Genomic DNA, 23,631 nt, shown 5'->3' with positions numbered 1-23,631 from the left:
GAACACAAGGAGAATCTTACGATGTGGAGCCCTTAGTGTTACTTTATCAGAAGCTTTTCCCACATGTTCTCCAATTTGTTCTTAGGTGAATGATGTCAATTTTTGTTCTTTGATTATGATTTTCTCTAAATTATATGCCACAAACTTTAGTTGTTGTGATAATGCAGCTTAGTTCCACATTTTTATTTTTTATACACGATGTTTAATGTAGTCACGATGAAATCCTTAACAACCTTTCTTAGAGTTTTTGTTTTTATCTGCAGTATTTTAACACATTCATCCTGTAGCTACTTGGTGATGCTTAATCCTCTCCCTCACATCTTCATTGATTATGTAAGTTAAGAAACAGATACTTCTAAACTTGGTTCATCCCATTGGAACCTGAAGTCTGAGGCAGAATTGAGGTATGAGTGTCCACATGACCTTGAGAAACCTTTCCCTGTCTCACATGATTTTATTTTAGTCTCCTCCTCAGTTGTTCCAGAAGGCTTAGCAATTGGGAGAGGTCAGGACAAGATACCTGATTTCCCAATGGTTTCCACATAGTTCACCTTAGGATTCAAGGGTTATGTGGCTGAGATGCCAGCTAGTCCACACTTCTGCCTCTGTGTGGGACAACACCCAGGTCGTCTACTCACTTCCTGTGCATAGTTGTGTGTGTGTGTGTGTGTGTGAGTACAATGCTAGCTGTAACAGTAACATCAGCCTTGAATGTGACCTCTGGAGACTGACTCAACTGCCTCAAGACAATGTGCATATCATGACTAGCAAACTGTTGGCATTTTGAGGGTTAAGAATACTAGATGTTTCTGCTTTTTAATGACACTTTCCCCATCTTCTGGAATATAAGAAATCATTAAGAGCTCTAAAGGAATCCAAATGAAAATGGTCTTTTCTTTGCACTTGAGAGGTAGAATTGAGAAAATACAATGTTGTTTTAGAGGCATCTGTTGCAAGGAGGGGTCTGCTTGTTTGTCCTGGCTGCCCGGCCAGCTTCCACCTGAAATAACTACACAGACACTGTATTAATTAAAACACAGCTTGACCCATTAGCTCTAACTTCTTATTGGCTAACTCTGATATCTTAGCTTAACCCATTTCTATTAATTTGTTTATCACCATGTGGCAGTGGCTTACTGGGAAAGATTTGGCATGTCTGTCTCTGGCAGAACCACGGTGTCTCTTTCCTATTCTGCTTTTCTTCCTCCCAGCATTCAGTTCTGTCTTCCCTACCAACCTAAGTTATGAGCTATCAACTAGGCCAAGGCAGTTTCTTTATTCATTAAACAATGAAAACAACACATGAACAGAAGGACCTCCTACACCATTTCCCCTTTTCTGTTTAAATGAAAAGGAAGGCTTTAACATAGTAAAATTACACATAACAAAACAGCTATCAACCAAGAATTGAAGTTTCAATACTTACATCTACTTTATCTTAACTAAGAAAAACTGTAATATAAATTCTTCAACTCCATCAAAGACTCCAGAAGGATATAATATTACCAAAGTAAACAGAAAGTACATTATATACAACTTCTAAAACTCTAGAATTGATAGAGACATCTAGCTGCCTGGACAGACTAGAAAAGTTCTTCTGTATCATTGGGGCATCCATCTTCAACTTACAGGCCCATGGTAGTGTCTATGTTCCTTCTCTATGCTGGAAACCATCTGTCTTGACCCTGTGCAGGCCTTGTGTCTACTATCACTGTGTCTCTGAATTCATATGAGCGTCAGTGCTGTTTAGTCTGGAGTGGATTGTTTCTTTTGTATCTTCTGTCCCCACTGGCTCATGGACTCTTTCCATGTCCTCTTCAGCATAGCTCCCTGAACTCTGGAGGGAGGGGTTTGATAAAGGCATCTCATTGAGGACTCTCAGTGACTTGTCCAGTATGGCTCTCTGTATGATGAACTTTCTCCAATGCTGGGTAACTGAGACACTGATCTATGGAGACCCAATAATGTCTTTAGGAGTCATTTAGTTGCAGTGTTCCTTTAGTAATATAGTAGTATTTGATTCTATCTAGTTCCATGGCCTATTTAGTCTCAGGCCCATGGCCAGCAAAGCAGGGTCATGCATCGGATCTATCTCATGGACTAGGCCTTAAATTCAGTGAAATAGTCATTGGATATTTTCACAACATTTGTGCTACTATTCTGCCAGCGTATTTTACAAGCAGATCACCATGGCGGATTAGAGGATACATCACTGGATGGTGTTTACCTTTTCCTCTGTAGCTTGCAGATTACTTTCCAGTACTGAACACTATTCAGGAGCAGTGAAGGCTCCAGTTAGGAACCAGCATTATTTCTCCATGTTCGATGAGATATGAAGGTATTGTCTTTGGCAACAGAGCTTTGTCATCAGTTTGTAGACAACAAGCAACAGGTAATCTTAGCAAACAACTGAATTGCTTAGGCGTTCCGTAGGGCTTGTAACCCAAATAAATCAATTATGTTTATCCCATTCCCGGCACTGTTAGCTCAAGATGTCTTGTTGGGATTTTGTTTTCTCCATTATTGGGTGATTCCATTTAGATTCTTTTATATATATGAGAAGCTTCTACTCAATTACTTGTATATATGTCCTCTCTATGAACCTTTTGTTCACTGTCTCCCTCCCAATTTTCAATTCCATTTCTTTCCATGCTCATAGACTGACAGAATTAATATAGTAAAAATGATCGTTTTAACAAAAGCTTTTTAACGGAATCAAAGCAAACTCAATCAAAGTCTGTGTCTAATTTCAATGAAAATAGAGTTCTTTTTTTTTTAAAAAAAAATAGTAACATAGAATTCATAGGGAACCACAAAAGACCCCGTACAGTCAAATAACACTGAACCAAAGAAAATGCTGAGTAGCTTGCCATTCCAGATCTTCAGAATACAGAATTATAGTAATAAAGAGACACTGAAATGACACAACAACAGAAACAAAGAACAAAGGAGTAAAACAGAGAATTCTGTTGGGTCTAGGGGGGTTGCGCAAAGATGGGGTCAGACCACAAACAAACCAGAAGCAAACTTTATTCCAGAAACCAAAAAACCAGAAATCAGAAATAAAAATGAAAATAAAATAAAAAAAAATCCATGGGCCAAAACTGATTATCAGCTAGCTGAAACCACAGCCAAAGAAGGTGTTTGTATGACTGTGGCAAAGACCAGTTTCTGATCACATCTTTTTATAGTAGGGGCACCAAGTGTTAGGTCTGAACAAAGGAATTATTTTTTCATTTAGGGAAAAACTCAGATAAAGATTGTCTTATTTTATAATCTCTACTAACAGAGATTTTTTTAAATTTAAACTAGTAATCTGTTGTCTTCCTTGGTACTTCCAGGCAGTGTTTACTGAAGCCCTGTGCTCTCCCCTTAGATGCTGCCAGTTTCACAGAGCAGGGATAAGGTGTAACCCAGAGGTCATTTATTTATTTCCTAAAAGTTGATTCAGCTCATATCTGTAGGCTAGCTCTCAGTTTGCAGAGAGATGCTTTGGCCTTATAAACAAAGCTATGGGTTGTAAAGCAAAATAACACACCATTAATAGTTAATCCTCAAGCTGCTGAGAAAGCTGCTGACAGTCTGTTCTCATTCTCCTAGGCTTACAACTTTATATTTCTTTATTTCTACATTCTTATTTTTGGAATCTACATTTTTATATTCTTGTTTTTGGACCCTTCAAATTCAAACATGAGTATGCCTAACTTCAGCATTTAACATTTAACACAGATGCTAAAGACATAAGCAGGAGGAAAGAAAACAAGTGCAACAAAAATAAAACTAGACCCCTATCTATCACCGTGCAGAAAATGAACTCTAGATCAAAGTTCTAAATTTCAAACACGAAACACTGAAAAAATGAAGAAGAAAACATGTACAGTATAGGAGGAGGAGCGCTTGTTCATCCTGGCCACCCAGCTAGCTTAGCCTGAAAATAATCACACAGAAACTATATTAATTAAACCACTGCTTGGCCCATTAGCTCTAGTTTCTTATTGGCTAATTATTACATCTTAATTTAACCCATTTCTATTAATCTGTGTATCACCATGTGGCAGTGACTTACCAGGTAAAATTCCCAGCATCTGTCTCTGGTGGATCCATGGCGTTTCCCAGAATTCAGTTCTGTCTTCCCTGCCTACCCAAGTCTGCCCTATCAACAGTCTAAAAGCAATTTTTTTATTAACCAATGAAAGCAACACAAAGACAGAAGAACCTCCTACACCATTTCTTCTTTTCTGCTTAAACAAAAAGGAAGGCTTTAACTTTAACATAGTAAAATTGCATATCAAGTTATCAAGCTAGAATTACAGTTACAATATTCATATCTACTTTATCTTTTATCATAACTAAGGAAAACTATAATTATAACTATATATTCTTCAACTCCATCAAAGACTCCAGAAGGATATAATATCACCTATGTAAACTGAAGTGCATTGTAAGCAACTTCCAAAACATTAGAATTGACAGAGACATCTAGCTTCCTTGACTGTTACTCAAAGTTCTTCTGTACTGTTGTGGCATCCATCTTCAGCTTACAGGCAGACTTTTACATGAAGCAGGAAATTTCAAAGACAGGTCTGCCTATATTGGCAGTTTGCCATTCACTTTCTTCTGTATCCTGCAGAGTATCTTGCAGTCCCTTTCATGAAGCAGGAACCCCAAAGGATCATCTCACCTTTAGGAAAGTTCAGCAGTCATTTCTCTGTGGGTACTGCATGTCCAGTTAAGAAGTCCAGGCAAGAGCAGTTTTTTGCCTGTGTGCTAGGTTCATCTTTGTCAGCAGTTGGGCAAAGTAATTTTTTGAGGGTGTTCACAGCAACCTTTCATGGGGCATGGTCTATCAAACCTAATCTAGAAGCGATCCACAGGTTCTCATTTTCTATGAAAATAAAAAAAACCTCTTTTTCAAAACACCATATCCTTAGACCCAAGTTTGAAGTCAAGAGACCTATATAATATCCATGCTGGTTTAGATTAGGAGCCCATACAATGAAATGTCTCTCTGTACTTAGCTCCTTCACAGTCAAAAAATTCAAAGAAAACACAATAATATATATATAATCTAGACTCTCTGTAAATTTTCCATTTTTACATGGCTTATTTTTCTTTACTCATTTTAATCTATGACTGTCTCTGTCTCTTTATAGACTTTCTTTTTAAAACATTAACCTTATTTTATGACTCGCTATACTCTTTTTCTTCTCTTTCCCAAGCCTATGTATATTTATCTAACACTATGAATCATTTACAGGTCTTTTTCATCTGAATTTGTCTTTATTGTGTTCTATAATAATTTTCTGATAAGAAGCACATCTTAAAATGCTAAGCATCTTGGTCTCAGTGGTCCTCGGTTCTGGCTCCACTTCTCGCCTCTCTCAGGCTTTAAATATGGAGGAGTAGTTCACCTCAACTCTAGGTCAGCTGTGTGGGAGCCATCCTCACCACCTAAACTCTGAATAGCACCATGCAGCATATAAACCCTTTTTTCTGAGTGAAAGATAAATCTGTCATGCAGCACACTGCATGGCCTGGAAATATCGCTGTGTATTACAGCAGGAATCCACCATGCTCTCCTGCTTGTGCATGCCTAGCAGTCTTGATTCCACAGCCTGCTGAGGCAGGGAGCACTGAGCCATGGGCATGGTCTCAGCTACTTTCCTCCTGACCTGGGGTGTGCACACAAACACCCAGGCCCACCAATGCCATTGAAACATTCTATGGCCTGAGTTTGCACTGGCGGCATGGACCAAGAAGGTGTGTTTTAAAACCACACAGTTCTTTTTCTGCTAAGGCTGAATCAGAAAAAACTTCCCAAAAGGAGCTGTGGCATGCCACCAGCAAACAGTCAGAAGCTGTGTTAAACTCTGTATTTTTGTGTTCAGAATTCCTTTTCAAACTCTCTCAGGGTTTAAGTGGATTTAGCTGTCCACGAAGATGCCAATACATGTTAAAAGTGTAGAAAAGACTTACTGAATAGCACTCGATTTGCCCAATAATTAAGGCCAACAATTGACAACTGGGATTTCACAAAGTTGAAGAGAAAGCCCATAGGATAGAAAGAATCTTTGAATGCTATACATCTTACAGAGGATTGTGATCCAAAATAAATAAACAACTCACACACAAAAAATGAAAATCAATATGACCAATTTGAAGATGGGCTTTAGGACTAAACTGAGAGTTCTCAAAAAGACAAAAAAAATTTAAAAGAGAGAAATAAAAAATTGATGAGAAATAACTCAAAAAAAAAAGTTCATCCTTTTTACAAGTTGAAGAGATACATTGAAAACACCTGGAGATTTCCTCTTCCTGCAATCAGAGGCAAAGATCAGAAAACAATACACAACAAACCCAGAGGCAGTAGAAGGGAAAGAGAACCCTCCTTCACTGTTGGTGTGATTACAAACTGATATAAAACAACATAAATAACAGAGAATCCTCAAAGTGTTGAAGTAATCCTCAAAGTGCTGAAGTAAAACACCAAATAAACTGGATCAAAAAAAATCCCCTTGCCATATAATAATCAAAATACAAAACATACAGAATAAAGATAGAATATTAAGAGCTGCAAAGGAAAAAGGTCAAGTAACATATAAAGGTAAACCTATCAGAATTACACCTGACTTCTCTATGGAAACCATAAAGCCAGAAGGTCTTGGATAGATGTGCTGCAGAAACTAAGAGACCATGGATGCAAGCCCAGACAACTATACTAGTCAAGCTTTCTTTCACCATAAATGGAGAAGATAAGATATTCCAGAATAAAAACAAATTTAAACAATACGTAGCCACAAACCCAGCCTTACAGAAAGTAATAGAAGGAAAATCACAACCCAAGGAACCCAACAACTGATGGAGGAAGGTCATTGGTTAATTAAAAAAGAAACTGCTTGGCCCTCATAGGTTAGAACATAGGTGGGTGGAGTAAACAGAATAGAATGCTGGGAGGAAGAGGAAGTGAGCTCAGATGCAGGGCAGTTCCTCACAGAGTCAGACGCCATGCCACTGCTCCTCTCTAGGGCAGATGCGATGAAGCTCCAACCCAGGATGGATGTAGGCTAGAATCTTCCTGGTAAGTGCACCTTGGGGTGCTACACACATAAATTAGAAATGGGATAGTCCAGGTGTGAGAGTTAGCGGAGAAGAGGCTAGATATAATGGGCCAAGCAGTGTTTAAAAGAATACAGTTTGTGTGTCATTATTTTGGGGCATGAGCTAGCCAGGCTACCAGGAGCTGGGGTGGCAGGAACACACCTTGCAGCTCCCTTTAACAGAATGGCGTCCTATGTGGTAGCAGCAATTTCTTGGGTCTGCTCTGTTTGCTAGAGGCAAGAAAGTGCTCTCATCTAAGAGAGGCTTCCTGACTCAGCTTTAGCTGCAAAACCCTGCAGCTCATTAAGAGGTCCTGCCATGAAACACTTAAATGGTATTGATAAAAGCTGACTGCATGCTTGTTTGTTTTCAGCTGTAGCAGCAAAAAAGTTGTGCTGTTTTATTTAAAATGCTGACTTTCTATGCCGTCCTGCCAGGGCAAACTCTTGACTGTTTGAGGCAGGAGGGCCGACTACAGAGAGAGGACTTGAGTGTTGTCTGTGGACATACTGTTGCAGCTTGTTTGTTGGCAAGGACCTTGAAACGCCACAGAGTTGTGGCAATAAAAATGGCTACAGCTGGAGTGGTATCTCAGCCACGAGGCTGGAAAGCTAAGGAATGGGCTGGATCCAGCCATCAAAGCCATGGCTTTAATCTTACCTATATTGCTCAGTAATTTAAAGGCTCGTGTGGTCAGAAAAAGAGAGAGAGATACAGTAAAGAGAGATTCAAAAACAAAAAAAACCTTTAAATGATTTACAGTGTGATAAAAATATATGCAGGCTAAAAGTTAAAGTTCTTAAAGAAAAAAAAACAAAAATAAGGAAGAAAGAGAGTAGTTGGGTGTGGTATTACATACCTTTAATCTCAACACTTGGGAGGCAGACACAGGCAGATCTCTGAGAGTTCAAGGACAGCCTGGTCTACAGAGTTATTCCAGGTCAAAGATACAGAGAACTTGTCTCAAAAAGCAAAAAATAAAAGTAAACAAAATAGAGGTTAATATCAAGCGCACAAAGATGGAAAATACACAGAGAATTTTGATACTGTACACTATTATGCTCTTTTTGAATTGTTTGAATGCTGAGGAAGGAGCAACAGCTGCTAAAAGATATTTGTTTATAAATGCTGCTGAACTAATCCAACATAAATATTTTGAAAATACCTTGACTTCAGAATTTGGATCTAAGGATATGATACTTTGGAAAAGAGATTCTTCTTTTGTTTTCACAGAGGATGAGACTCTTTGGATTTCTTCTATTCCAATATGGTATGATAGACCACGCCCTCCTGAAATGTTGCTGTGAACACCTTCAAAAAATTACTTCACTCAACTGCCGACCTTGATGACCCTGGCACACAGGTTATACCATAAAAGACCTAAATAACAACGCCCCCATTCAGCAGGAAGCAGTTTGGAGAGAAATAACTACGTCCATATTCCCAAATATTGTTTATAAATGTTCTTTTACATTTAAAGGGGGATATGATATAGATATGAATAATTTGCATTGATATGGATTTTGCTTTAGTGATTTAAATTTAAGGTCAATTTTGTTATATGTATATGTATTTTTGATCTTGGTTGAGGTGTTGTGATTGTGTAGTTTACTTAAAAATGTAATGTATATAGGTTGTTAATGGATAATTATCAATAATAGTCAAGTTTGTAGTCATGTTGGTTAAGATTTTCTAGATGTACATAGATATATTTTAGATAGACATTATTCATGTCTTTCGAAGACTATGGAATATGCTATTTAATGTTTTAATAACTCAGGGTTTTTCATGACAATGAGACACGTCTGCTCCTGGCAGCACCAATCTACTTCAAGAAGAAAGAAGATGGGCATCAAAGAGGCACCTTATGGAGTTTGATAGCCATTTGGGCAAGAAACTGCTCTTGCCTGGACTATTGCATAAACTGGACACAGAGAACCCACAGAGAGAGGACAACTGAACTTGCCTAAAGGTAAGATGATCTTTTAGGGTTCAAGGAGTCCGTGAGACATTCTGCAGGACACAGCAGATAGTGACTGAACTGCCTTTGAAAGTTTCTGCTTCATGGAAATGTCTCTGGATACTATGGACCTGTAGGCGGAAGATGGATGCCCCAACGGTACAGAGGAACTTTGGGTGACTGTCCAGGCAGCGAGACATTTCTGTCATTTCTAGAGTTTTAGAAGTTGCTTATTTCTTATTTACTTAGGTAGTATTATATCCTTCTGGAGTTTTTGGTGGAGTAGAAGAATAGATAGTTATAGTTAATAGTTTTCCTTTGTTATGATAAAAGATAAAATAGATATAAATACTGTAACTGTAATTCTTACTTGATAACTGTTTTGTTATATGTAATTTTGCTATATTAAAGTTAAAGCCTTCCTTTTTTTGTTTAAACAGAAAAAGGGGAAATGATGGAGGAAGGTCATTGGTTAATTAAAAAAGAAACTGCTTGGCCCTCATAGGTTAGAATATAGGTGGGTGGAGTAAACAGAATAGAATGCTGGGAGAAAGAGGAAGTGAGCTCAAATGCAGGGCAGCTCCTCACAGAGTCAGATGCCATGCCACTGCTCCTCTCCAGGGCAGATGCGATGAAGCTCCAACCCAGGGTGGACGTAGGCTAGAATCTTCCCGTTAAGTGCACCTTGGGGTGCTACACACATAAATTAGAAATGGGATAGTCCAGGTGTGAGAGTTAGCCGAGAAGAGGCTAGATATAATGGGCCAAGCTAAGAGGAAAGTTTATAGCACTAAGTACCCACATTAAAAAAAGGGAGAAAGTTAGCATTAGAGACTTAACAGCACAGCTGAAATCTCTAGAAAAAAAAAAAGAAACAAACCCACCCAGGAGGAGTAGAAGACTGGAAATAATCAAACTGAGGGCAGAAATCAACAAAATAGAAACACAGAAAACAATCCAAAGAATCAGTGAAACAAAAAGCTGGTTCTTTGAGAAAATCAACAAGATTGACAAGCCCCTATCCAAACTAATCAAAAGGTGGAGAGAGAAAACGCACAAATTAACAAGATCAGAAATGAAGAGGGGTCATAACAACAGACACTGAGGAAATTCAGAGAATCTTTAGGTCTTACTACAAAGGTCTATATGCCATAAAGTTGGAAAATGTAAAAGAAATGGACTTATTTTTAGATAAATACCATATACCAAAATTAAATTAAGACCAGGTGAACAATGTAAATAGACCTATAAGTCATGACCAAATAGAAGCTGTCATAAAAAGCCTCCCAACCAAAAAGAGCCCAGGACCAGATGGTTTTAAATCAGAATTTTACCAGAACTTCCAAGAAGAGCTGATACCTATACTCCTTAAGGTGTTTCACATAATAGAAACAGAGGAGTCATTGCCAAACTCTTTTTATGAAACTACAGTTACCCCGATACCAAAACCACACAAAGACTCAACCAAGATAGAGAATTACGGACCAATCTCGTTCATGAACATTGATACAAAAACTCTCAATAAAATATTGGCAAACTGAATCCAAGAACACATAAAAAAATCCATTACGATCAAGTAGGCTTCATTCCAGAGATGCAGGGCTGGTTCAACATACAAAATCTATCAATGTAATACATCATATAAATAAACTGAAAGAAAAAAACCATGTGATCATTTCATTAGATGCTGAAAAAACATTTGACAAATTCAACACCCTTTATGATAAAGGTCTTGAAGAGGTTAGGGATACAAGGATTATATCTAAATATAATAAAAGCAATATACAGCGAACCAACAGCTAATATCAAATTAAATGGAGAGAAACTCAAAGCCATTCCACTAAAATCAGGAGCAAGACAAGGCTGTCCACTCTCACCATATCTCTTCAACATAGTGCTTGAATTTCTAGCAATAGCAATAAGACAACATAAGGAGATCAAAAAAAATTCTAATTGGAAAGGAAAAAGTCAAACTTTCATTATTTGCATATGATATGATTGTGTACATCAGTGACCCCAAAAACTCTATCAGAGAACTGTTACAGCTCATAAATACCTTCAGTGATGTGGCAGGATACAAGATCAACTAAAAAAAAAATCAGTAGCCCTCCTATACACAAAGGATAGAGAAGCAGAGATGGAAATCAAAGAAACGTTACCTTTCATGATAGCTACAAATAGCATAAAGTATCTTGGGGTAACACAATCCAAGAATGTGAAAGATCTGTTTGACAAGAACTTCAAGGCTTTGAAGAAGGAAATTGAAGAGGACACTAGAAAAGGGAAGGATCTCCCATGCTCTTGGATGGGTAGGATTAACGTAGTAAAAATGGCAATTTTACCAAAGGCAATCTATAAATTCAATGCAATCCCCATTAAAATCCCAATAAAATTCTTCACAGACCTTGAGAGAACAATATTCAACTTTATATGGAAAAACAAAAAACCCAGGATAGCCAAAACAATCCTATACAATAAAGGAACTTCCGGAGGCATTACCATCCCTGACTTCAAACTATTACAGAGCTATAGTAATGAAAACAGCTTGGTATTGGCATAAAAACAGAGACACTGACCAATGGAATCGAATAGAAGACCCGGATTTTAACCCAGAAGTCTATGAACACCTGATTTTTGACAAAGGAGCTAAAAGTATACAATGGAAGAAAGACAGCATCCTCAACAAATGGTTCTGGCATAATTGGATGTCAACCTGTAGAAGAATGAAAATAGATCCATATCTATCACCATGCACAAAAGTCCAAATGGATTAATGACCTCAATATAAATCTGACCAGTCTGAACCTGATAGAAGAGAAAGTGGGAAGTAGTCTACAACACATGGGCACAGGAGACCACTTCCTACGTATAACCCCAGTAGCACAGACAATAAGAGCAACAATGAATAAACGGGACCTCCTGAAACTGAGAAGCTTCTGTAAAGCAAAGAACATTGTCATTAAGACAAAAAGGCATCCTATTTAATGGGAGAAGATCTTTATCAACCCCACATCAGACAAAGGTCTGATCTCCAAAATATATAAAGAACTCAAGAAACTGGACATTAAAATTCTAATTAACCCAATTTAAAAAATGGGATACTGAACTGAAAAGAGAATTCTCATCAGACAAAGTTCAAATGGCCAAAAGACACTTAAGGTCATGTTCAACCTCCTTAGCGATCAGGGAAATGCAAATCAAAACAACTTTGAGATACTATCTTACACCTGTCAGAATGGCCAAAATCAAAAACACCAATGATAGCCTATGGTGGAGACAATGTGGAGTAACGAGAACACTCATCCATTGCTGTTGGGAATGCAAACTTGTGCAACTACTTTGGAAATCAGTGTGGGGGTTTCTCAGGAAACTGGGAATCAATCTACCTCAGGAACCAGCAATACCACTCTTGGCAATATACCCAAGAGATGCCCAATCATACTACAAAAGCATTTGTTCAACTATGTTCATAGCAGCATTATTTGTAATAGCCAGAACCTGGAAACAACCTAGATGCCCTTCAATGGAAGAATAGATAAAGAAAGTGTGGAATATATACACAATAGAGTACTACTCAGCGGTAAAAAATAATGACATCTTGAATTTTGCATTCAAATGGATGGAAACAGAAAGCATTATCCTGAGTGAGGTAACCAAGACCCTTTTTGATGAATATTGTATGTACTCACTCATAAGTGGATTCTAGCCATAAACAAAGGACATTGAGCCTAGAGAAGCCAAATAACAAGGTGAACCCAAAGAAAAACATATATAGATCCTCCTGGAAATTGGAAGCAAACAAGATCGCTGGGCAAAAGTTGGGAGCATGGGGGTTGGGGTTGCTTTGGGGGTGGGGATGCGGGAAGGTGAGACGGGGAGAGAGAAGGGAGAAAGGAAAGAATGGAGAGAGCTTGGGGGAGTGGGAAGGTAGAGATGGAGGAAGGGCAGATATAGGTGCAGGAAATAATATATCTACATTAAGGGAGCCATTTTTAGGGTTGGCAAAAGACTTGGCTCTAGAGGGGATCTCATGTGTCCACGGGGATGTCCCCAGCTAGGTCCTTGGGCAGCAGAGGAGAGGGTACCTGAACTAGCTTTGCCCCACTATCACACTGATGATTATCTTGAATATCACCATAGTTCTTCATCTAGTGACAGATCGAGATAGAGACAGAGACCCTCATCAGAGCAACAGACTGAGCTCCCAAAGTTCAGTTGAAGAGCAGAAGGAGGGAGAAGATGAGCAAGGAAGTCAGGACTGCGAGGGGTTGGTCCACCCATTGAGAAAGTGTGCCTGTTTTAATGGGAGCTCACCAAATCCAGCTGGCCTGGGACTGAGGAGCATGTGATCAAACCAGACTCTCTGAATGTGGCTGACAATGGGGGCTGACTGAGAAGCCAATGATAAAGGCACTGGGACTTGTTTCTACTACATGTACTGGCTTTTTGGGACCCTAGTCTATTTGGATGCAAAGCTTCCTAGGCCTGGATGTAGGGGAGAGGGCCTTGGACTTCCCACAGGGCATGGTTCCCTGCCCTCTCTTAAGGAGGGAGTAGGAGGGTGAGTGGGGGAGCGGGGAATGGGAGGAGGGGGAGGGGAATGGGAAGAGGGGAGGAAGTGTAAATTTTTGAATAGAAAAAAATTTGAAAAAGTATAAGTCTCATTTTATTTTTCCAAATTTTTTATTCTGTCTTTATGAAATTGCCTCTTTACACGGGCTTTGGTGGAGGTCATGGGGCAGCAGCAGCAGATCTAAATCATGCTTGGGGTGTTTGGTCCTTTCAGGCTTCATGAAATCTACTCCTGACTACCTTGCTATGACTAGCACAACTCACACAGTAATGCAGCTTGACAGGGCATTTGGGAAGCACAAAAGTGTCAAAGACCCTTGCTTCGGATATGTGTCTGACAACAGCAGCCCCTACAATGTTCCAAAGGATGAACTTCTTAATGGCATTGTCCTTGGTCACACAGTGGGGGCAATTCATGTAGCAATTTAGCTACACATGGTTGCAGCCCCTTTTGGCATGACTGTTGTTTCATATTTATTTTTTATTTTTTTGTTATCTTGGAGCTAAGACCCTAAAGAGAAATTCTAGTTTTTTTTTTTCCTCCCTTGAGAAAACTCCGTAGTTTTCTATTGATTTCCAAAGTAACTGCACTAGCTTACAGCTCCAAGCAGGGGCTCTTGTTTTCTTACCTGTAGACTAGCATTTGCTTGCTTGTTTGTTTGTATTCTTGATGTTGGCATTCTGATTGGGGAGAGATAAAATCTTAATTTTAACTTTCATTTTCTTGATAACTAAGATGTTGACCACTAAAATAAATTTCCTAACCATTTTTATTTCTTAAGTCTCCAATTAGTTCAATAGCCCATTTTAAAAATCAGGCTGTTAGTTTTCTTGATGTTTAGTTTCAGTTATACATTCTAGATAGTAAACCACTATCAGATGGTAACTGCCAAAGATTTTCTCCTGTTCTGTGTGTCACCTTTTCATTTGGTTGACAGTCTTATTTGCCGTATAAAAACTTTTACTGTTTTTTGAGATCCTCTTTGTTAACTTTTGGTTTTATTCCATGCATTGCTGGAGTCCTATTTGGAAAGAAAGCCTGATGACAGTGGTGGTGCACCTAGTGGCACATGACTTTAATCCAGCACTTGGGAGGCAGAGGAAGGCAGATCTCTGTGATTTAGAGGCCTCTGGGTTATAGAGTGAGTTCCTATAGAGGGCAGCCAAGGCTATGTTACAAAAAGAGGGTCCCTTGTTTTTCCTGGCCTCCTGGCTAGCTTACACTCAAAATAACCACACAGAAACTGTATTCATTAAAGCACTGCTTAGCCCATTACCACTGGTTTCTGTAGTGGCGTAAATGAAGGCAGACAGAAATTATAACAAAATATTTAGCTTTAATTAGGAAAGACTTACAGAACCCGAGGTTCCTGCGGAGAACAGGAAAGCAGAAGGGGTGGGGTGGGGGAGCACACCAGCAATTTTTATTAGTAGAAAATATCCTCAGGAGACCCCGCCCTATAAGCAAGGTGATTGGCTGGGGCTTCCCCTACAAGTTTCTTATTGGCTAGCTCTTACATATTAGTTTAACCCATCTCCATTAATCTTGTGTATCCCACATGACTGTGGCTTACTGGAGATTCTAACCAGAGTCCTTCTCAGGCAAAAGATCCGTGGGTTATCTCACTCTGCCCTTATTCCCAGCATTCAATTCTGTCTTCACCTACCTAAGTTCTGCCCTATCAGGCCCAAAGCAGTTTCTTTATTCGTTAACCAATGAAAGCAACACATGAACAGGAGAACCTCCTACAACATTTCCCCTTTTCTGTTTAAACAAAAAGGAAGTCTTTAACTTTAACATAGTAAAATTACATATAACAAAACAGGTATCAAATAAGAATTACAGTTGTAATACTTACATTTACTTTATCTTTTATCATAACTAGGGAGAACTATAACTATAAATTCTTCAACTCCATCAAAGATTCCAGAAGGATATAATATTACCTAAGTAAACAAAAAGTGCTTTGTAAGCAACTTCCAAAATTCTAGAAATGACAGAGACATCTTTCTCCCTGGACAGTTACCCAAAATTCTTCTATACCATTGGGGCATCAATTTTCGGCCTTCAGGCCCACAGTATCCAGAAGACTTTTTCATGAAGCAGAAAATTTCAAAGACAGTTCTGCCTATATTGGCAGTTTTCAGTTGTGCTCTTCTATGTCTTACAGATTGTCTCACAGACTCTTTCATGAAGCAGGAACCCTAAAGGAACATCTCACCTTTAGGCAAGTTCAGCAGTCATCTCTCTGTGGGTACTGCATGTCCAGTGAAGCAGTCCAGGCAAGAGTAGTTTCTTGCCCAAATAGCTAGCAAACTCCATAAGAAGCCTCTTCAATGCCCATCTTCCTCTTGAAGTAACTGGTGCTGCCAGGAGCAGATGCATCTCATTGTCATGAAAAGTCCTAAATTAAAACATTTAAATGGCATATTCTGAATGTCTCTGAAAGACTTGAAGAATACCTATCTAACTGAAATATATCTATGCACATCTAGAAAATCTTATTAACATGACTACAAGCTTGACTATTATAGATGATTATCCATTAACCTATATTTTTTAATTATACATTACAATTTTAAATGAGCTACACAAACATGACACCTTAATAAAGAGCAGAAATACATATACATATAACAAAATTGACCTTAAATTTGTATCAATAAACCAAGATTCATACCAATACAAATTATTCATATCTATATCATATCCCCCATTAAATGTAAAAGAACATTTCTAAACAATATTTGGGAATACGGGCAGTTTTTTCTCTCCAAACTGCTTCATGCTCTATGGGGCCGCTGTTAATCAGGTCTTTCATGGTGTATCCTGTGTGCTAGGTTCATCTCAGTCAGCAGTTAAGTGAAGTAAGTTTGTGAGGGTGTGGATGGCGACCTTTCAGGAGGCCTTGGTTCATGAAACCATATTTTCCTGCAGGCAACCAACAGGTTCTCATCTTCTGTGAAAACAAAAGAAGAACCTCTTTTCCAAAGCACCATGTTCTTAGACCCAAATATGGAAGTCATGATACCTTTATAATATACATGCTGGTTTAGCTTAGCAGCCCATACAATAAAATGTCTCTCTGTACTTAGCTCCTTACAGTGAAAAAACTCAAAGAAAACACAATAATATACATAATCCAGACTCTCTGTGAATTTTCCATCTTTACATGGCTTATTTTTTTTACTCCCTTTAATCTATGATTATCTGTACCCTGTCTCTTTAAAGTCTTTACCTTTTTTTTTAAAAAAAGCATTAACTTTAGTTTATGACTCTTTATACTCTTTTTCTTCTCTCTCCCAAGCATACATACATTTATCCAACACTGTGACCCATTTAGAGGACTTTTATATCTGAATCTGTTCTATTGTGTATGTGTAATTATTTACGGTCCAGGAGCACTTCTTAAAATGCTAAGCGCATCTTAAAAACTTAATTTGTGTCATTAGTAGGGGTATTATGGTAACCTGTTTGCCTGCCCAGTCTGAAACTTAAGCTACACTGTTATTATGGTAAATACGGTAGTTCCTGTTAGCTCTGCACAGTCCAGCATGGCGGAGCTGCTTGCATCTCTGAGCTGCACACCCTGATCAACTTCCAGGCACACAGCTGGTCCAAGTTGCTATCAAGCAAGCCACATACAGCACGATGCTCACAACCCCCATCCAAGTGCTTGGTCTCCTGAAAGAGCCAAAGGTTGCACTGGCAGCATAGCCCAGAAAGCCGGGATTTCAAAACTGCTGCAGCTTTTGTACTGCTATGGCGGAATCAGGAAAATCTCTCTAGGAGCTGTGGCAAGCAGCCAGCAAATAGCAAGAAGTTGTGTTAAACTGTGTATTTTTTTTTCTAGAATTCATTTTTAAGCCCTCTTAGGTTTTACATGGAGTTAGTTGGCCACGCTGGGCTGCCAACTGTAAATGTTAACTCGATTCATGAAACAGCCAGGCCAGCTTGATGATAAACAATTATATTTTTACTTATTATAAGGAGAAACTCATGCCATGAGAATGGGAAGTCCAGCAGCAGAAAGACATGGATAATGGAAAAGTCTTCTGAATTAAATCAACCAGTTTATTTCAAGGACGTGCTGACCTCACAATGGAAGCCAGGAGAGGTGCTGCATTGGGGAAGGGGTTTTGCTTTTGTTTCCATAGGAAAAGAAAAAGTTATGGACACCATCAAAATTAATAAAGATTCGGTTTGAAAAGGAGAAACCTCTTGAAAAGGAGAAATGACAGCTCATCCAGAATGGTGGTAATCATACAGGTGGTAAGAAAAACATATAGGATGGGGGCAGTGTTCTGTTCTTGTCTTTGCAGGAAAACACTCATCTTCAAAAAATTCAAGGAACCCTGAATATTTAAATACTGACAGTTGGAAAAATAACTACCCAATAAGGATCATCAAGAAAACTGAATATGTTCCATAAGTATAGATGTTGAGAATATACATTTATATATACATATATATATAATGTATGTATTTATACTTATAAATACATAGAGCTGGTTTTGTAGTTGGACACTGGCTTGGTATCTCTCTAATTCCAAGCCTGTTGTTAAGAAAAAAGCCCAGAGTTTCTGTCTCATGTCAGAAGCCATGATATGGGACAGAAAGAAAAAAGAATTAGAAAAAATCTTCACTTTTCTTCATGTCTATTTTTGTCTTTATCATACCTTTCATTGACGATATATGTCTGTATATATAGACTATATGTTGTATATAGGCAATACAATATATAGTCTATATAAATAATGCTTAAGTTTTCCACAATGAACAAAGAATTTTCTTGCAGTAATTTTTGAAGTTTCCAGGAAGAAGATGGGGCCCCACAACAACAACTCCACCTGGTTGATATGACATCATGATGCTGATAGTGCTACTACAAGACCTGTTTTGGGCACCAGCTGCACAAGATGGTTCCAACTTGGTTAGCTGAAATGGTGCACACTTTTACAACGTTCTGACCAGACCTTCACAAAATACTCAGAGACTATTTGCAATCATACCAGACATTAATCCTAAAACTTAACCATCATTTTACTTTCACAGGATCCTGTAGAAAGAACGTTGCCCCCATGAGCTCGAAGTAATTCTAGAAGATGACATCCCCTCTCCCAACAAAGTTTATCCTCAGGGATAGGGACTTCATTTAGGGGTTGATTATAATTGGTATATGGTTGAGGGTTGGGGGAGGAATTTTATAGACTCAGGGATCCCTTAAAAAAAAGGGAAAATTGGATGGGATAATAGATTGATATGAGTTTACTCACACTAATAATAATAGTGAATAATGGAGTGAATACTTGTGAGTTATTATTTATAGACAATTACATTGCTATAGATTCTTGTATATTGATAAAAGTTAAATTATTTTGAGTATTGTATGCATACATGCTTCTACCTCTGTTTAAAACATTTTTAATACATTGATATATATTTACAATATTGCAGTGTACATTTATACCTCTGATCAAGATATTATACATTGTTCACATTTGGAGGTCATTATCCTCATTTATTGCAAGTTGTTTATTGTCTTAAGTTATATAGGTATTAAGAATTATAGATCAATAGTCATCTATGTTTGTCATACTTATAGTCAAACTAATCAGGTTCTTTAGATACATAGAGATTATATTCTTCATAGATAATCTTCAACCACTTGAAAGAGCTGTAGAAAATGGCATTTAAATAACTTAGTGTTCTGTTGAAGTGAGACATAGTTGCTCCTGGCGCACCGATCTTTTCCTGAGAAAATATTGAGGACCGAAGGCACTCCACCTGGAACTTGTTTTCTTCTTGGCAGAACTGGCTTTTGGGCAAAGAAATGCCCATACCTCAACCACTGACAAAGATACGTAGTGTCCGTAAATTGATAAAACAGGACTGTCAAATCCTGCCAAGACAAGGTAAGAAGGTTTGAAAAGTTTCTTGCATTTGAAAATGGTCTGTCAGTCATTTTAGGCCTTAGCCAAAGTTGGTTGCTTCAACATTGCAAATGAGACTTTGGGTGATTGCCCAGGTAGCCAATTGTCTCTGTCATTTTTGCACATTTTGGAAGCTGCTTGATTGCACTTCCTGCACTCAAGTAATATTGTTTCCCTTCTCAGGTCTTCGATGGGGTTGAAGTTTAGATAGTCGTCGTTACCTTCCTCACGATTTAGCCAAGCTTATTTCCAATGCAATAGAATGTTTATTAAAACTTTTGTTATATGTTCCTTGGCTTAATATTGCTTATATTCTTTGTAATTTTATATTTTGTATCTATTCCTATTGTATATAGTTGTATTGGGTTTGGGTTGATCTTGTTTAGACAGAAGGGGGAGGTGATGGGGGAAGCTTTGTTAACCAATCACCTCTAAGAAGTGAAACCTAATTAAGGCGTGGCTACCTGAAGCCCAGGAAGAAAAACTGGGATGGACAAGGTGCTCACTCTCTCTGGGTGATTCCTGCGGGACCCAGCAAGCTTGGACTTCCCATTCTCATGGCGTGAGTTTTCCCTTATAATAAGTAAAAATATAATTGTTTATCTTCATGCTGGCTTGGTTATTTCATGAATCGAGTTAACATTTACAAGGCTAGACAGAGAGACCCTGTCTCAAAAATTAGTCAGATTTTGTGTTGAGGACGTTGGTCCATTTGCAGCTTAGTTAAAAATATGGAATGATTCGTGAATTCTCATGTCATCCTTGGGCAGGAGCCATGCTAGTGTTCTCTGTGTGGCTTCAAGTGTAGTGTGTGTGCTCTGGAAACCTCCAGTAAAATCCACACCCTCATTAAATTTATTCTCTAGAGCTGAAGGGAAATTTCGCTTTTCCCCACACAGAGTTCTTCTTCCATTCCCTTCCTTTCCCCTTCTTTCATATTTCCTCCTACTCCCTTTCTTCTCCTCTCCCATCCTTTCCCTCTCCTCTTCTCTTTTCTTTCCTTCTCTTCCCATCTCCTTAACTTTCTTTTTCTAAACCTTCTCACACTAAATCCCCTTCCCATCCCACCCCATCCTTCTATAATACATTTGTGTTTTCTGTGCCTATGTACACGCCTAAGCCTTGGACTGATGTTTGTGGACCTTCACAGTAATGTCACTAACTTCAAGCTCTTCTGACTGACTGCAGAGTGAAGTGAGCATTAGTAGTGATGAGGGGAACTTCAGTATATTTATTCAGTACATTATTCCCACAATGATGGGAGGTGGCATTTAGCCACACGCCTAAGGGAAACAGTCAGGTAGATGTTCTAAACAACTAAGACACTTTTCTTACGTGTTTGGAGAAGACTGTTAGGACCAAATGAACAGATCCTTATATGTTCAGCCTGTAGGTGGCAGTGTTACTTGATGGTCTGTCTTCAGGAGACTATTCCCTGATGTCTTACAGTTTTGAAGATAATCAGTTTTCTGAGTTTCATATGAAGTTATCCAATTAGACCATATCTGCAACATTCACTGTAACATGTCAATTTACATAAAAAGCAATCTGTAGTCTAGATTTGATCTTACGGATGCTTTAATTTACCGTGGGTTGAAGCATGTAAACCATTGGTTCAACTTTAGACTTCTCATTATGTTCCAGTAAAGTATATTAATTTATTAAGGTATTTATATATTTTATACATGATTTATATACTTATAAATGCTAACCAGAGATTGGAGAGATCATCTAAGATTTTTTTTTTTACTTATTTATTTATTTTTATTCTTTTTTAATTAAAATTTCCACCTGCTCCCCATTTCCCATTTCCCTCCCCTCCTCCCAAATATTGCCCTCCCCCCACTTGCCTCCCCCTATCCCCACTCCTCTTCTCCTCCCCCCACTCCATTCCCCCTCCCTCTCGATACTGAAGAGCAGTCCAAATTCCCTGCCCTGCGGGAAGACCAAGGTCCTTCTATCTACGTCCAGAAAGGTGAGCGTCCAAACAGGCTAAGCTCCCACAAAGCCAGTTCATGTATTAGGATCGAAACCTAGTGCCATTGTCCTTGGCTTCTCATCAGTCTTCATTGACCGCCATGCTCAGAGAGTCCGGAATCAACCCATGCTTATTCAGTCCCAGACCAGCTGGCCTTGGTGGGCTCCCAATAAATCAGTTCCACTGTCACAGTGGGTGGGTGCATCCCTCGTGGTCCTGATTTTTTGCTCATGTTCTCCCTCCTTCTGCTCCTCATTTGGACCTTAAGAGCTCAGACCGTTGCTCCAAATTGAGACTCTGTCTCTACCTCGATCCATCGCCAGATGAAGGTTCTAAGGTGATATGCAAGATATTCATCAGTATAGGATAGGGTCATTTCAGGTTCCCTCTCCTTAGTTGCCCAAGGTACCAGCTGGGGACATATTCCTGGACACCTGCGAACCCCTCAAGAGTCAAGTCTCTTGCCAACCCTAAGATGGCTCCCTTAGATAGGATATATACTTCGCTGCTCCCGTATCCATCCTTCCTATATCCCAACCATCCCAATCCTCCGAGCTCCTCCCATCCTCCCCTTCTCATATTTCTCATCCCATTTCCCCTTTGCCCCATGCCACCTCACCCGCAAGTTCCCAGTTTTTGCCCTGGAATCTTGTCTACTTCCCCCTCTCCATGCGGATGACTATATGATTTTCTTTGGGTTCACTTTCTTATTTAGCTTCTAGAGGATCACACATTATATGCTTAATGTCTTTTATTTTATGGCTAGAAACCGATTATGAGTGAGTACATCCCATGTTCCTCTTTTTGAGTCTGGGATACCTCACTCAGGATAGTGTTTTCTATTTCCATCCATTTGCACGCAAAATTCGAGAAGTCATTGTTTTTTACTGCTGAGTAGTACTCTAATATGTATATATTCCACACTTTCTTCATCCATTCCTCCATTGAAGGGCATCTAGGTTGTTTCCAGGTTTTGGCTATTACAAACAATGCTGCTATGAACATAGTTGAACAGATACTTTTGTCATTTGATGGGGCATCTCTTGGGTATATTCCCAATAGTGGTATTACTGGATCTTGGGGTAGGTTGATCCCAAATTTCCTGAGATATCGCCACACTGATTTCCAAAGTGGTTGCACAAGTTTACATTCCCACCAGCAATGAATGAGTGTGCCTCTTTCTCCACAACCTCTCCAGCAAAGGCTATCATTGGTGTTCTTGATTTTAGCCATTCTGACAGGTGTAAGATGGTATCTCAAAGTTGTTTTAATTTGCATTTCCCTTATCGCTAAGGAGGTTGAGCATGACCTTAGGTGTCTTTTGGCCATTTGAATTTCTTCTGTTGAGAATTCTCTGTTCAGATCAGTGCCCCATTTTTTTATTGGGTTCATTAGCATTTTAAAGTTTAGTTTCTTGAGTTCTTTATATATTTTGGTGATCAGACCTTTGTCTGTTGCAGGGTTGGTGAAGATCTTCTCCCAGTCAGTGGGTTGCCTTTTTGTCTTAGTGACAGTGTCCTTTGCTTTACAGAAGCTACTCAGTTTCAGGAGGTCCCATTTATTCAATGTTGCCCTTAATGTCTGTGCTGCTGGGGATAAACGTAGGAAGTGATCTCCTGTACCCATATGTTGTAGAGTACTTCCAACTTTTTCTTCTATCAGGTTCAGTGTGTTCAGACTAATATTGAGGTCTTTAATCCATCATCTAAGATTTTTTTAACTTGTGTGATCACGGTGTCCAGAGTTTGGCTAGGTAGTACAACGGCTACCTTACCAGCCATCTTACCACTTGATCATATTCTTTTTCTGCCTTTTACCAACTAATATTTAAAAAATTCAAATCTGATCATGTCACATCTCTACCAAAACACCTTGTTGTTTCTTTGTATGGGATAATAGAGACCAAACTCTGGGGAGTCATTTTCAGAGCTAATTTTGATCTGGTTTCTGTGTATTCGGAGCTATCTTGGGCTGCGTCACTCACATGCATCTTCTATGCTGGCTGTAAGGATTTACTAACACTTTCTTGTCACTTTTGTCTTTCTTGTTTTTGGGATTTTATACAAGATGTTTAAGCAAACCTCTTGGA

General features: G+C 38.8%; 1 protein-coding gene and 1 non-coding gene across 2 annotated transcripts in view; both read right to left on the bottom strand.

Moving 5' to 3' along the window:
- Positions 1-23,631, bottom strand: part of Flg (filaggrin) — a 121,623-nt gene that overhangs the window by 33,259 nt on the left and 64,733 nt on the right. The gene's annotated exons all lie outside the window — the stretch shown is intronic.
- On the bottom strand, positions 20,290-20,393 carry LOC130890303 (U6 spliceosomal RNA). The gene has a single exon (XR_009058738.1). It is a non-coding gene; the product is annotated as a U6 spliceosomal RNA (small nuclear RNA).

Source organism: Chionomys nivalis, chromosome 18, assembly GCF_950005125.1.
Source record: "Chionomys nivalis chromosome 18, mChiNiv1.1, whole genome shotgun sequence".
Classification (NCBI taxonomy): Eukaryota; Metazoa; Chordata; class Mammalia; order Rodentia; family Cricetidae; genus Chionomys; species Chionomys nivalis.
Note: the sequence above shows the minus strand (reverse complement) of the source record. Positions and strands in the feature narration are given on the sequence as shown.